This window comes from Delphinus delphis, chromosome 3 (assembly GCF_949987515.2).
Source record: "Delphinus delphis chromosome 3, mDelDel1.2, whole genome shotgun sequence".
Classification (NCBI taxonomy): Eukaryota; Metazoa; Chordata; class Mammalia; order Artiodactyla; family Delphinidae; genus Delphinus; species Delphinus delphis.
In genome coordinates this window covers 3,881,661-3,896,594 of record NC_082685.1, presented here as the reverse complement: position 1 = coordinate 3,896,594, position 14,934 = coordinate 3,881,661, and the positions used below count along the sequence as shown (strand labels likewise).

Below are 14,934 nucleotides of genomic sequence, written 5' to 3'. Positions count from 1 at the left end.
CCTAGCGGCTGGAGCAGAGTGAGGGAGGGGGAGAGAGGGATGAGGGGAGGGCAGGGAGGGGACTTGGGCTTTTACACCTAGGGAGGTGGGAGCCCTGCAGGGCTGTGGGCAGAGGAGGGGCGGGGCCTGACTCAGGTGCTCACAGGCGCCCTCTGGCCACTGTGGGGAGGACAGACTGTGGAGGGTGAGGGTGGGAGTTGAGAGACCAGGGCTGAGGCCACCGCACTGGTTCAGGCTTAGGCGGGCGACAGTGGGGGCCAGCCAGGCAGAGGCTGATTCCAGAAGCGTGAGAATTCAGTGGCAGTGGTCAGCCTGGGTGGAGCAGGACAGTGCACGTTGGTCACCTGGATTACGGGGCCCCTTCGGAGGCTGGCGCTGGCCCCCTTGCCTCCTGCTTGGACTTAGGCAGGGAAAGGAGGGGCGGGCAAGCGCAGGGCCATGGGTCACACCCAGGGCCCCTCCTGGAGTCAGGACGTCGTTTGCGGGCAAGCTGGGGTAGGGCTCTGGTGCCTGGGTGGCCCGCAGGGCTCTGGGCGGGCTGCGCGGGCAACTGCCGGGTGCCCAGCCCCAAGCTGGGTGTTCCACCTGCATGGCTGCATTGTTCCCGTTTTTATTCCCCATCTCGCCAGGTGAGCTTGGGCTGGCATCTGCCCCGCCCTGCACCTCAGTTTCCTCATCTGTGAAATGGGAATGATCATCTGTAACTGCTCGGTGGGTTCCAGGAGCACTGGTACACAGTAGGTGCCCATTCAGTGATCAGCAGCAATAGTGCAGGAGGCTTGGGAGTGAGGGAGCCCCCCGGCATGGGAGGCAGGCATGTGGAGACCCACGATACTCACCGAGGTGGGCCACAGGGCAACTAACTGAGTCCCCGTGACTGAGCCCCTGTTTTGTCCCTGCAAAATGGGACCACCGTCACAGAACCCCTGTGACACCTGGTCAAAGGCCAGCACAGAAAGGCATGTAGGCTGCTATCACACTGTCCCAGCCCCGTGTGACACTTGGGGAAACTGAGGTCCAGAGAGAATGGGGGTGCTTAGCCTACGGTCACACAGCCAGTCGGGCAAGGAGATGCCCCTGGAACAGATGGCCTGGCTTCAAGCCATTCAGAGGGCCTCAGTTTCCAAATCCGTGAAATAGGCACACTGCGGGGGTCAGTAGGAATTACTGGACACCCAGGAAGAGGTTGCAAGGATTTATCTGGCTAGTCTAGACACCTTCTCCCTGGGGTACTGGCATGACCTATGGGGGGGAGGTCTTTGGTCTCCCCCCATCCCCCTAACCCAGTTCCCCTTAGGTGCTGGCTGAGGAGGAGATTCCTGGAGGCTCCTGGGTTAGCTGGGGCCCTTCTGGCCAAGGAGGGGGCAGTAGGAGCCAAGGCCCCTCTGCCTGGAAACTGCAGCCCTGTCTGGTTGGAGCACGCCTGTCCTCCTCTGCCCTGTAGAAGGGCTGGAGCTGGACAGTCTGGCCCACCCCAGACAGACAGGGCTGTCTGTCTTTGCTGCATACCTACCATGTGCCTGCCTAGCCTCTGCCAGACCCAGACACGTTCAGTGAGGCAGCAGGTGGTGCGGCCAAGTCTCTCTGGTCGAGTCCCAGCTTCGTGCACTTGGCCCAATTGCCTAACCTCCCTGAGGCCTCCTCTGCCCCTCTGTAAATCTGTATGTAGCTCCTGGCAATATAAGCACTCAATAAATGGAAGTTATGATTATTATAATTTTCATACACTGTTCTCTCTCCCTACAAGCCCCTTCTGTGCCTGGCAAACTCCTACTCAGACATCAAGGCCCCAGCTCCAATGTCCCCTCCTCCAGGAAGTCCTCCTGGGCCCCCAGGCCAGGTTTCTGTTATTTTCTTGGGTTCCTCCTGCCCAGAGGTCCTGCCCTCTGATATCCAGGACCTGGAGCAGTTGGGTGGGCTTCCCAAAAGAGGATTTCTGCTGATCCTCAAAGAATGAAGGGGGCCCGAGGTAGGCAATGCTTAGGTGATATTCTATACCCCGCCCTCTGCCTGTTGTAGAAATCCCTTGTATCACCACTGGTTGGAGTCCACGCCCTTAAACCTAGTCTTTCCCTCTGAATATCCCCCAGTTTTCCCAACATTCCTCAGATCCCTTTGTCTGACAAGCATTTATTTTGCACCTGTTGTATGCCAGGCCCTATCAGGATCATCCCAATTATTCATGCAACAGGCATGTATCGGGTGCTGTGTGCCAGGCTCTGCTGGAATAATCGCACTCGCTTGTCTGCAAACATCTGTCGACTGCCAGCTATGTGTAAGCATTGCTTGAGCACCGACTGCATGCCAGGCTCTGGGAAGAGAGGAAGCCCAGGGGAGGAAAAAAGTCTCCCACTAACCCTCCCTCCAGGCTTGGGCCCTCTAGTCCCCACCCTCCTCCTGCATTCCAGGCAGCGGGTTAAAAATGTGGGCGCTGGAACCAGAGTAACCCGAGTCCCCATCCGCTTGTCCACTCACTGGCGTGAGACCTGGGGCGAGCCCCTTCCCATCTCTGACCCCCTCTGTGAAACGGAGCGCCCAGCAATCTGCTTGCAGCTCGAAACCTACTTTCTGCAGAGAAGGAAACTGAGGTACTAAGCAGGCAGGCTCCCCAGAAACCCCTCCGGGCAACACTGGGAGGGAACCCATCTTAGCCCAGAGAGGGGCAGGGCTGGCCCGAGGGCACATAGCTCCGGTTGGGACCCTGCCCTGCTCTGGAGCCCTCCCCTTGGTGCCCGCCTCCCTGGCCTGGCTGCCAGCCTCCGGCCTTCCCCCCACCCCACCCCCGACTCCCGCGGGGCTGCCGCGTTGGTGACGCAGCCGGAGAAACTTCAGAAGGAAGGGAAGCTGGGAGGGGCCGGGCTCCTCGGCAGACCCTGGCTGGCCGGCCGGGTGCCCCCACCCCGTCCCTGGCAGGGGGGATGCTGCGGGCTTCCGCCGCCTCCATCCACCGCGTGGCCGCAGACGGCTTCCGGGGCCGCGTCCCCTCTTGTGGCCACACGTGAGCGCTTAGCCCGTGGGCACATGTGGCTCCCAGCCCTCAACCCGCCCCCCCCCCCCCCCCCCCCGGCCGGGCTGCCAGGGAGGCAGGCCGAGGCCTTGGCTTGGCTGCTGGCAAAGCCAAGAATCTGCTCCAAATGTAAACAGCGAGTTATTTTAAGTCTGCCCCCCTCCCCGGGTGGCGCTGACACATTTGACATTGGAGGGGACCGGGAGGGGGGAGGGGGGGCCGAGGTTGCGCGTGTGGGTATTTTTAACCTTGTTTTTCACATCCTTGGTGCCACCCGGAGTCTGGTTTGTGCCGAGCGGCGGCGGTCGTGGGGAGCACGGGGCTCGGGTGGCAGCGGGCGGGCGCCTCCCCCCGCCTGGCACGGCAGCCGCCCTCCTGGCACAAGCGCCTTTAACCCGCGCAGGCCGCCCCAGCCCACCCCCCCCAACCATGGCCGCCCCCCCCCACCCCACCCCGGGAGGGGAGCCTGGGCTCCAGGCCCCGCCAGCCCGCTCCTCCCGCGCCTACAAAATGGCCGCCAAGGCCAGAGAAGCATCTGGAAGCCGGGAGGGAGCATTGAGAAAATGGCCGCCAGAGCGCTGATGTCATCGGTGGCGTGGCCGCCAAGAGCGGCCGGGGTGGGACGAGTCCCGGCCTGCAGGCCTCAGAGTGGGCCCCGCGGCCTATGGGGGCCTCCCCGCCAGCTTTTCGGCCCGGACGCCCCCAAACCACCTGTGCCAAAGCCCCCCTGGAGCCCGCGGACGCCCCGAGTTCAGCCCAAGGCCGCGCGCTCACCGCCCGGGCCTGCGCTGGGGCCGGCGGGGGGCGGTGGACGGCCGCTGCCCTGACCCAATGGCCCGAGGTGTCCACCAGTGCCCGGCAGGGCCCGCAGCCAGGCCGCGGAGCAGGCGGGGGCGAGAGCCAGGCCGGGTGGGAAGAAAAAAGAAACTTTTCTTTGAAAGTGATTCCGAAGCAGGTTGGCTGGGGCCCAGGCGGCCGGCGGCAGGGCAGAGGGAGATGGAAAGTGTGGTCCAGACTCGAGGAACGCGGCGGGTCAGGAAGGACAAGGCGGGGGAGGCCCTGGCGGGGGCCGGCGTCCGGGAGGTCACCCCGGCCGTGGCCTTCTGCCTCTCGGCCCTGACGCCTTATCCAGATTTCCCCCGGGGGCGGATGAAGGTCGTGAACGTCTAGCATCTTGCTTTTTTCCCTTGGATTTGTCCAAACAGCCCCTGGAAGAGTATCGCCTGGGGGTTTTAGATCGTGTGTACCAGGATGTGGAGGCTCAGAGAAGGAACGTACTTTTGCTGAGGTCACACAGCATTGGTGAGACTGACATCCAGTTCTCGTGATTGCTGGCCTTGGGAGCCTGCGGTCTTGAGCCTGCAGGGGCAGGATGGGGCGGCTCCAGGGAGAGTCAGGGTTTGTACTGGAATTGCTTGAAGCCCAGGGCAATTTCCGTCCTGGTCCTCCTGCTACACTACCAGGGAAGTCCAAGTTCAGTCTAGCCCGAAGCCTTCGTGCTGTGACTCAACTCCTGGCCCTCCTCAAGATGACCGGGAGGAAGCCTTGACGATGAACCTCATGCGGCAGAACTTTGTGTCCGTTTTGTTCGTTGCTGTGTCCCTGGATCCTAGGACAGGGCCTGGTACACAGTTCGTGCTCAATACGTGTGTTAAGTGAAAGAATCATCATTTCCCCTTATGCTTGGGTTTGCACAGACAGTCATATGGGATGGGGGTAGAGACTCAGGACACAAAACAGGTTGTAACATAGGTGGACATACGCGGGAATCCCTTGTCACACTTCTTAGAAGGGATACGAACGAGGACGTGAAACCCAGATTTCCAGAGCGTCAAGCCCAGGTCCTGTGGACACATAATCCCCCCCCTCCCTTGGTCTCTTGGGCAAGAGAGGGAGCTAGACCAGGCAGGCATTTGCAGGAAAGGCATTCCAGGCAGGGAACAGCATGTGCAAAGGCCCTGGGGCAGGACTCTGCCTGGCATGTTGGAGGAACAGTGAGGAGGCCCGTGTGGCTGGAACAGAGTGAGTCAGTGGGAGAGAGGGAGGAGGGGAGGGCAGGGAGGGGACGGGGCAGGTCGTGCAGGGCCTTGGGGAGGACTTGCGACTTTCATACGTTTAAAGACCCAGACTCAGTCCAGTGTGATGAGAGCTAGGACAAGGTTTGCACAAGGGGCCAGGGGAGGGTGTTCCAGAGAAGGAGACGTTAGAACCGGGCTTGGAGAGATGGTTGGAGTTTGCCTGAGAGCGAGAGGGGCAGGGAAGGTTCATGGCAAGAGCGAGAAGGATGAAGGCCAGGGTCGCGTGTACGGTATGGCCTTCCAGGACAGAGAAAGTTGAACCTCAGCTGGCGATGTTTAAAAATGGCTGGTGACACTGGGGAGCTGGGAATTCCAGGGCCTGACTTTGGGTCTCTCTCTAGCTGGCTGGCGTTGGGAGGCGGACGTGGCAGCAAGGCAGAGCCAGCTACATTTGGAAGCCCGCTGAGGTTGGAAGAGAAATCCTGCGGGCGAGCTCACTGTGGCAGCCGAGGCGGGCCCAGCGGACGCACCGCTGGGCCCCAGTGGGAACCCTAGGCTCTCCCGTATCCCGCCAGGTTTAAACAAGTGCGATGATGGTATCAGCAAGTCCTGTCCTTTGTAAATCCCAAAGATAAATTAAATATGACCCCTCCGTACACCCCAGGCCATCACCCTGGGCCAGGCTGTTATGCCCACCGGGATGTTTGCCCACCCCTCCCTGTGGACTTCCAGCCTCTGAGAGTCCAGAATTCACTCAGCAGCCAGACTTTTTTAATATGTGTGTGTGTGCGTGTGTGTGTGTGTGCGCGCGTGCACGCGTGCACACTTTATTATAGTAAAATATATATAATATAAAATCCACCATCTTAACCACTTGTAAGCGCACAGCTCGGTGGCTTTAAGCACATTCACACTGTCATGCAACCATCCCCACCGTCCATCCCTAGAACTTTCTCATCGTCCCAAACTGAAACTCTGTCCCCATTAAACACTCCCCAGGCCCTGGCCCCCACCATCTACTTCCTGTCTCTATGGATTTGAGTCCTCTAGGGACCTCCTGTGAGTGGAATCAGTCAGTATTTGTCCTTCTGCGTCTGGTTTATCTCACTGAGCATCATGTCCTCAAGGTTCATCAATGCTGTAGCGAGTGTCAGAATTTCTTGCCTTTTTAAGGCTGAGTAATATTCCACTATAGGGATGGACCACACTCTGTGTATCCGTCACCTGTTGTTGGATATTTGGGGTGTTTCCGCCTTATGGCTACTATGAATCATGCTGCTGTGAACATGGTGGGCAAGTATCTGTTTTCAATTCTTTTGGGCGTATACGTAGGCGTGGGTCACGTTGGTGATTCTATGTTTAACTTTGGAGGGACCGCCAAGCCATTTTCCGCTATGGCTGCACCATTTTACATTCCCGTCAGCCGTGCACGAAGGTTCCAATTTCTCCACACCCTCATCACCAGAGACGTTTTAAAATGTAACATAGATCATCGCCCTTGAGACTAAAACCCAAGCTTCCCACGCGGCCCGCGGGGCCCCGAGTGGTCTCATGTCTCCCTGCTGTGTGTACGTGCTGGGGCCACGTGCTCTCTCTGTTCCCCAAACATCCCATGTTTGTTCCTGCCCCGGGGCCTTTGCACTTGCTGTGCCATCTGCCCTCAGCTCTCCCCGTGGCTGGCTCCGTCCCATCCCTAGGCCCTTAGAGAGGTTTCTCCTGACTTTTCCGTCAAAAGTCACCTCCCCCACCCCCAGCCACTGTCTGTCCTCTCACCCAGTTTCATTGCCTCGGTGGAACTTAGAACCACCGAAATTATCTCGGGCTCCTTCTGTCGGCTCGTTTCCTGTCTGTCTCCCCCGCCTTGGCTCCCTGCCATTTCCCCAGTGCCTGGCAAGTGGTAGGTGGTCGGTAAACATCTGGGACATGAATGCCGGGGCGGTGCCTGGATCTCCCAGTTAGGAACTGCGGGAGCCTCAGCAACCAGGATGGAGGGAGTTGTCTGGTGCAAAGGGGGCGGGTGCTCTGGGCCGGGAAGGGCTGGACCGGAGGCCACGGCGGCGCCTTTGTCATGGGCTGGGACAGACCAAATTTGGGCTCGTGGCCACGGACAGGAAAGAACAGTTTGTACACTCCGTCAATGGGATCCAGTTTACATTTCTATTGTCGGTATGGTCATGTGTTTGTTTGAGGGAAAGGCCACAGGCGGTGGTGACGTTCAGGCTGCCTGTGAACACCCGGCGGACCCGGGAAGTCGAGAATACTGGTCCCAGGCCAAACCAGGGTGTCACTTGAAACACAGCCGCTGTCCGGGGCTAGTCTCACTTATACTAGCATGAGTGTGGTTAGCTCTGCTTCATGCATCGTGCTGGAGAGCCTTGTGTGTGTATCGGAAAAAAAGACCTTTCAGGAAGGTCCTGGCGTGAGGGGAGAATGTGAGGCACATAGATACAGAGGGAACCGTGTTGTGGGCAGAGGGAACCACATGTGCAAAGGTCCTGGGGCAGGACCAGGCATGGTGTTTTGGAGGAACAGCGAGGAGGCCCATGTGGCTGGAGCGGAGTGAGCGAGGGGGAGAGAGGGAGGAGGGGAGGGCAGGGAGGGGACGGGGCAGGCCGTGTAGGTCCCTGTGGGCCACGGGGAGGACTTGGGCTTTTACCCCCAGGGAAGTGGGAGCCCTGGAGGGCTGTGGGCAGAGGGGGGACAAAGGTCGTTTAACTTCTGAGTTTGGAAAAATGCCGTCACCCAAACAGTATTTATCCCTTTGTGATTGGCCCCTCCCCTCCCGGGGCTCCTCTGATTTCAACCTCACACCCGTATAAAGTAAGGCAACGATGGAGAAAGTCCACTTTACAGACATGGAAGCAACCTAAATGCCCATCAATGGAGGAATGGATAAAGAAGATGTGGTACATATATACAATGGAATATCACTCAGCCATAAAAAAAGAATGAAATGATGCCATTTGTAGCAACATGGATGGAGATTATCGTACTAAGTGAAGGGAGCCAGACAAAGACTAGTATCACACGCTATCACTCACATGTGGAATCTAATTTTAAACATGATATCAATGAACTTATTTACAAAACAGAAACAGACTCAAAGATCTCAAGAACGAACTTACGGCTACCAAAGGGGAAATGTGGTGGGGAGGGATAAATCAGGAGGTTGGGATTAACATACACATACAACTATGTATAAAAGACTCAGAGGGGAGAGAGGCCCGACTAGACCCAGGTCACACCCCGGGTTGTGCCAGGGCTGGGGCTTCAGCCCAGGTTTCAGGGTATGACTCCAGCTTCTAAAAGATGCCCCAAGGTCATACGAGTTTGGAACCTGGAGCCTCTTCCTCATGACCCCAATGCATCTGAAAGACTTTGAAGAGTCCAACAGCTGCCCTGAGAAACCCGCAGCGATGCTCCTGCTTTTTGACCGTGAACCCCATGCTCGGGTGGAGTCGGCAGACACCCCCAAGGCACACCCATAGAAAATCCCCTGCCCGGCAGCGGAGAGCGTGCATTTTGGTTCCGTGGTCCTGCTCTGGCCTGTTCGTGTTTTCCTCGTGCGGTCGGGAATGCATTCTGGGCAGCACAAAGCACCAAGTCGAACGCCTGATCTAAGCAGGGCTGCAGAAAGCCACGTATTCAGGGATGGGCCGTGGGGGATCTGGGGGACAGCGACCAGGTCAGGAAGGAACTCATTAACAGGCAAACGTTTTAAAGCCCGTGATCGACATGATATAAAATTCAAGAAGACATTCAAGAATATTCCCCCCCCCTTTTTAAAAATAAATCTTATTGGAGTATAGTTGATTTACAGTGTTGCATTAGTTTCAGGTGTACAGCAAAGTGATTCAGTTATACATATACATATATTCATTCTTTACCCATATATAGGTTATTACAGAATATTGAGTACAGTTTCCTGTGCTATACAGTAGGTCCTTGTTGGTTATCTATTTTATACATAGTAGTATGTGTATGTTACTCCCAACCTCCTGATTTATCCCTCCCCACCACATTTCCCCTTTGGTAGCCATAAGTTCGTCCTTGAGATCTTTGAGTCTGTTTCTGTTTTGTAAATAAGTTCATTGATATCATTTTTTAAATTAGATTCCACATGTGAGTGATAGCGTATGATGTTTGTCTTTGGCTCACTTCACTGAGTACGATAATCTCCATCCATGTTGCTACAAATGGCATCATTTCATTCTTTTTTTACGGCTGAGTGATATTCCATTGTATATATGTACCACATCTTCTTTATCCATTCCTCCACTGATGGGCATTTAGGTTGCTTCCATGTCCTGGCTACTGAATAGTGTTGCAGTGAACACTGGGGTGCATGTATCTTTTCAAATTATGGTTTTCTTGGATATACTTTTGAGAGGAGCAGATAAAGCCTGGTCGGCCCATCAGCTTTCCTTGCTGTATGGCCCTGGGTAACTCACTTACCCTCTCTGGGTAACCCATGGTTGTCAGCCTCGATCAAGGATTGCTGGAGGATGTTAGACAAAACTGTTAAATACGTAGCCTGACATCTGGCGTTCTGTAAGCCGTCTGTGCTTAGCAGTTACCATTATTATTGTTGTTATTGTTATTATTATTATCGTCATCATCATCCCATATCTTCTCACTCTACACCTCAGCTGCCACCTCAGTGAGGTGGAGGTGCTCTGAAATTTCCCTGGCCTGTGCGTCAGGATCTGGGGCCTCTGCTCCCATGGACAGTAGGATCTGGGGGCTCTGCTTCCATGGGGTGCTTTTCAGCCTAAGTGGAACAGAGATATGCAAACAATTTATCTGCCCCCAGCTGGGGCCTTTATCTGACTGGTCAGACAACAGCGTCCAAACACAGTGGGTCACTCCAAACCACCGATAAGAAAGGAGTCCTGGAGTTGGGGCAGGACCAACTGAGCCCCCTCCAAGGGCCCACTGGACACCTCCTAGTCAAAAGCACAGGACCCGACTGTGAGGCCTTGGGGTGTCTGGGGGTTGATCCCAGGCCCATCGGTGCCACCTGGTGCTGCCTGAGTTTGCCTATGTCGCCTGCCTCTCTCTGTGCCTCAGTTTCCCCATCTGGAAAATGGGGATGATAATCGCATATCCCTCTTGCGGGAGTTTCGAAGATTAGATGAGTCAGTGGAGGGGAAACTTGCGGCTCAACATAGTCAAAGGAGTGACTCACCACGTATTAACTATTGGAATGTACCAGTTCACACGGTGTGACCTTGACGACCCTCCCAGGAGCTCCAGTCACAGCCGCTCACTCACCAGGGGCTGCCAGTCACATCTCTGGGTTGGATGGCCTCCCTTGCACCTGGCACAGCCTGGAATTGTACTCCTGGCTTATTTGCTTACTTCTTCATTGCCTGTCACTCCACCATTAGGATGTCAGTGCCGCGAAGGCAGGGAGTTGTGTCCATCTTGGTTGCTGCCGTGTGTTAGACACATGGCACCCTGGAGGTGCTCAGCAGTCAGTTTGCCAAGTGATCAAAGGAGAGCAGTGAACGGTAGTGCAGTTCAGCTCTAATTTATGGATGAGCAAATGGAGGCTCAGAGATGTCAAAAGTATTTGCACAAGGACACACAGCAGAGGTTGGCAGACTTTCAGGGAAGTGAATGCCTTAGACCTGGTAGGTCACCTGCAGTTTCTGTTGCATACGCTTCTTCTTCTTTTGACAGCCCTTTAAAATTGTACAAGACCCTTTTCTTTCATTATTGCCTCCCCCTAAGGAGCCCTTTTAGACAGTTTCTTTCCCTAATCACTTCACCTCATGAAATTTTAATAGCACAGGTATATTATATATCTATTTATATACTGTGTCTATATCTATTTATCTATGTTTTATAAATAAAAAGAGCAAAAATGTTTAGCCCCCTCCATCGCCCCAAGAACCAATTTTTGCCCCTACTGAGAACGGATGGATCTGGAACAGAGTCCCTCCGCCTCGGCACTGCTGACACTGGGGGCCGGATGACTCTGTGGGGCTATCCCAGACCAGCCTCCCTGTCCCCGCCCCCTCAAGGCCAGGAGCCCCCCAGTCGTGACAAACACAGATATCCCCAGACATCGCCTTGGGGTGCAGGATCACCCCAGTTAGGAACCTCTGCGCTAGGTGGACGGTTTCTTTGAATTGACATCAGCTTTGGGACATAGACTCCCTGAGCCGGTCCTCAGTTTACCAACCTCATCCGTTGGGTAGATTTAATCAGATGGCGCTATGGAGCTCCTAACACAGTAAAAACTCAGCAAATGAAAGCTGCCCATCTGGGGCCTGGGGCATCTTGGGGCATTGGACATTAGCTGGCCTTTAGCATTATACACTCTGGGTCCATCTGTTCAGACCGAAGGAAGGTCCATTTTAGGACCGGGCCTCTAGATGGGAGGAGGAAGAATTATCGGTGTCTTCTTTGGTTTTTTTCCCTTGATTTTTCACGGAAAAATCCAGAGCAGCTCAGCCCGATAGAACTTTGTGTGGTGATGGTGGGCGTATTCGGTGCCGTCCAGTTCGGTCGCCACCAGCCACGTGTGCCTGTCGAGTATTGAAAGGTGACTGGTGCGGCTGAAGTCCTGAAACTTTAATTTCAATTTAGCCAATTTAAATTTCAAGTTGCATGTGACTCGGGGCTCCCGTACTGGACAGCTCCAGAAGACAGGGTTTCCAGGAGCCAAATGACAGGCAGGTGGTCAGCAGGTGGGTGAGAAATAGTTCACGGTTTTAGAGATGATTAAAGATAAGATGGCAGGGACTTCCCTGGCGGTCCAGCATTAAGACTCTGTGCTCCCACTGCAGGGGGTGGGGTTCAGTCCCTGGTCAGGGAACTAAGATCCCACATGGCCTGCGGCATGGCCAGTAAGATGACACAATAAAAAGGAAGGAGATTCTGACACCTGCTACAACGTGGATGAACCTTGAGGACACGATGCTCAGTGAGAGAAGCCAGACACAGAAGGACACACAGTGTGTGATTCCACTCACAGGGGGTCCCCAGAGGAGTCACATCCACAGAGATAGGAAGTAGATGATGGGGGCCAGGGGCTGGGGGAGGGGTGGGGAGTCAGCGTTTCATGGGGACAGAGTTTCAGTTTGGGAAGATGAGAAAGTTCTGGAGATGATGGTGGGGATGGTCACAAGATACTATGAATGTACTCAACGCCACTAAACTGTACACTTAGAAATGGTTAAATGGTAAAGTCTATGTTGTGTATATTTCAACACAATCTAAAAATCAAATTAAAACAATTTTTAATGAGATGGCCTATAATTACAGCATCATATTATTTAGAAACTACACTTATTTAAATTTAAAAAGAACTACCAGGAGTATAGGAGAAAAAAGAGAGAGAGCTTCTTCAGCCCAATAAAGGGATCTGCAGAAACCACAGCTAACATTATTCTTAGTGGTGAGAGACCGAATGGGTTCCCCCTAAGATCAGAAGCAGGATGAGGACACCTGCTCTCACCACTTCCAGTCGACAGGGTTCTGGAAGTCCTAGTCAGTGCGAAAAACCAAGAAACAGAAATCAGAGGCATACAGATTAGGAAGAAAGAAATACAACTTGCCCTATTTGCAAGCGACATGATGGTTTTCATAGAAAATCCCAAAGAATCTACCAGAAAAAGAAAAAGACTCTTAGAACTAATATGTGAGTTCAGCAAGGTTGCAGAATACAAGATTAACACCCCCAAACCAATCGCATTTGTAAATGCTAGCAATGATCAATTAGAAACCAAAATTAAAAACACACTCTCATTTACGATTGCTGCCCAAACCTACCATGTATTGAATGTCAACTTGGCACCAACCCTCTTACACTTGTTATTTACTGACTTGGAGACCCAACAGACCCTGGGAAGTGAGTTTTATTATAGTCCCATTTTACAGATGAGGAAACTGAGTCTCAAACAGGTGATATGGCTGGGCTGAGGTCAAGAGCAGTGAATAAGGGCTCCAGACTAGAGCCAGCCATAGCCTAGGGCCATGGCTTTCAAGGTACAAAGTAATAGCACCCAAGACAGAAACAGCAAGGAGATAGCAATAATAGTAATAAAACCCTCCTTCCAGTTGGTGAAGTGCTTACTACATGTCAGCCACTGTTTGAGGCCCTTGATTGCATTCATTATCACCTTTTCCCTCCCGAACAGCCTCTGAGGGAGATTCTGTCATTGTGCCCATTTCACAGATGCGGGGAGTGAGGCACAGAGAGATGAGGGGTGGCGTCTGAGGCCCACAGCCTGGGCTGCCTGGTTCCAAAGCATAAGCACACAGGCGGCGCTCAAGAAACATCCCCCTTCTCGGGTAGGCCCCTGAGTGCCAGCCGGGCACTGTTGCCCGCTGAGTGCGTGTGGGTGCTGGTTCCGGAAGAGGGTCTGTGCCCAAGGCCTGGAGCCCGACAGCTGGCTGCCCGGGCTGGGCCCTTCCCAACCCAGTGGCCACCCGTGCCCAGCCATGCGGCCATCCAAGCAGGACGGGCCGGCTCCAAGGGGCCGCTGGCTGCCCGAGCCCGGGAGTGGCCACAGGGCACGGGGCCGAGCTGGGCACAGCCCTCTCACCACTGCCCAGCCTGCCCAGCCTAGTCGGCCACGCAGGGGCTGCTCAGCCCAGCCAAGGAGGGCTGCCTGCATCCGCTCCTATCGTGGATGGGGAAACTGAGGCAGGTGGGGCCGCTCCTGTGCTGTTTACAGCATCTCTGGGTCTTGCCCGCAAGTAGGTGCTCAGTGCACAGCGTGTGCAAAGGCAAAAGCGCGATGCCAGGCAGACGGCCAGGGCCCAGTGACTGTTGTGCGAAGTGTCATCGTTATTATTATCCCCAAAGCAACCCTGGGTGCACTGAGGCCCCAGAGGGGGAAGTGACCCCCGCCCCCCGGGACCACGTGTCCTTGGAGGTTCCCAGAGCTGGGATGGGAACACGCGCGTCTCATCGCAGAATCCAGGCAGCTCACGCAAGCGCCTGCTGGATGTCGGGATGTAAGCACTAGCTACCGAATTAAAACAACAAGGGGCAGGGGAATTCCCCGGCGGTCCAGGAGTTAAGACTCTGCCCTTCCACCGCAGCGGACACGGGTTCGATCCCTGGTCAGGGAACTAAGATCCCGCAAGCGGTGCGGACAAAAAATAAAATAAAATGATACACTACTGTGTAAAAAAACAACAGCAAGGGGTGTGGGGCGGGGCACTTTTTCGTCATTCTAACCCTCCCTTTTCCTTGCCTACAAAATGGGTACACTAACAATGCCAGATTTGCGGCTCTCTTCATGATTTAAGGGAAAGTATGAAATGAGAACAAGAAAAAACATCTGTGGTCATGTTAGGGACTTAAAAATAACAGTAATAACAATAACGGGGTGGATGTCACCATGGATCTAGAGCTCAGTATGCCCTAAGCGCTTCATACGTATCAGCTCCTTGCCACCTCCTGGCAACCCAGCCAGGCCTGTGAGATGCTTTCGCACATTTGGAGAGAAGACTCTGAGGCGCAGGGAGGTTAAGCGATTTGCCTAAGGTCACACAGCAATTAGCTCTGGGCCTTGGAGTGTGGCAGGTGGGAGGGGCCTGCTTCTCTTTCTCTGGCATTTGATGGTGATTCCCGCCACCTTTGTCCTTGACCTGAGAGACAAATGGGGGAGGGGGGCTAGGGGTCCTGTCTGGCTGGGCTTGTCCATTTCCTCTCCCCCGCAGTCTGGGGTGGAGGGTGTGAGGGCTGCAGAGGGGCCTGGCTCTACTCGCCCTCCATCTAGGCCTCCGGAGCCAATAACGCTGAGCTCAGCGTCTGTCTGCTTCACCCGGCTGCCAAGGAGCCTGATTATTTTTAGATAAGATGGAGGGGCGGGCGCCGGGGTGGGAGGGAGCCCCCAAGCCCGGCGGGTGGGGCCGGAAATGTCACAGCTGCAGAAATATGCCCCT

The 14,934-nt window shown here is 54.8% G+C and overlaps 1 protein-coding gene across 8 annotated transcripts in view; it reads left to right on the top strand.

The window, feature by feature from the left end:
• Positions 1–14,934, top strand: part of NFIC (nuclear factor I C) — an 82,190-nt gene that overhangs the window by 27,491 nt on the left and 39,765 nt on the right. The window lies entirely within an intron of this gene.